Source organism: Halyomorpha halys, unplaced genomic scaffold (assembly GCF_000696795.3).
Source record: "Halyomorpha halys isolate HHAL.00 unplaced genomic scaffold, Hhal_1.1 Scaffold857.1, whole genome shotgun sequence".
In the NCBI taxonomy this organism is placed as follows: Eukaryota; Metazoa; Arthropoda; class Insecta; order Hemiptera; family Pentatomidae; genus Halyomorpha; species Halyomorpha halys.
The window spans coordinates 117,019-117,679 of NW_027105342.1; positions in this window are offsets into that span (position 1 = coordinate 117,019).

Here is a 661-nt window from a genome sequence, read left to right on the forward strand (position 1 = left end):
AGGTGGCACTGATGATCTATCTTTCGAATAGGTTAAAAACTCCAATAAATGAGTAGCGATTTAATTCTAAATAATACAAGGTATTTTGGAAAATGCGGTGTATCGCTTATTTTATAATGATGATCCCCCCCTTTTTTAAAATTATTTTTAATAAAATTCCTATTTAGTCTGAAAGTACGCATTAAAAATTTTTTTTATTATTACTGTGAATAAAAGCAAGCCGCCATTATTGTATTGCATGACGTCATTTCAATATAAAGATAAGCTAGATTTATCTACTCAGTGCAAATATTATGTTTATTGTTTAAATAAATAATTTAAAATTTTATCCATTTTAGTCTCAAAACACATTTTATTCTCTTTATAAGTCCGACGTTTTGGCCTTGGCCAATTCGGTCATCCTCAGGGACAGTCTATTACAAAACTGCTTTTATTACATCTATGATATCAACAATTCAAAATAATTAACAATATTATTTATAATTTATCCTACAATATCACAAATTTAGATCTAAATATTTTTTTTAATTATTTATTGATATTTACAACTGTATAAAAAAATACAGCAAGTAAATTTGATCATAATGACATAATGATATGGTACAGGATGTAGAGAAACTACCCAGTAGTAGAACTCTAAAAACAGTTTACAATATAAGGT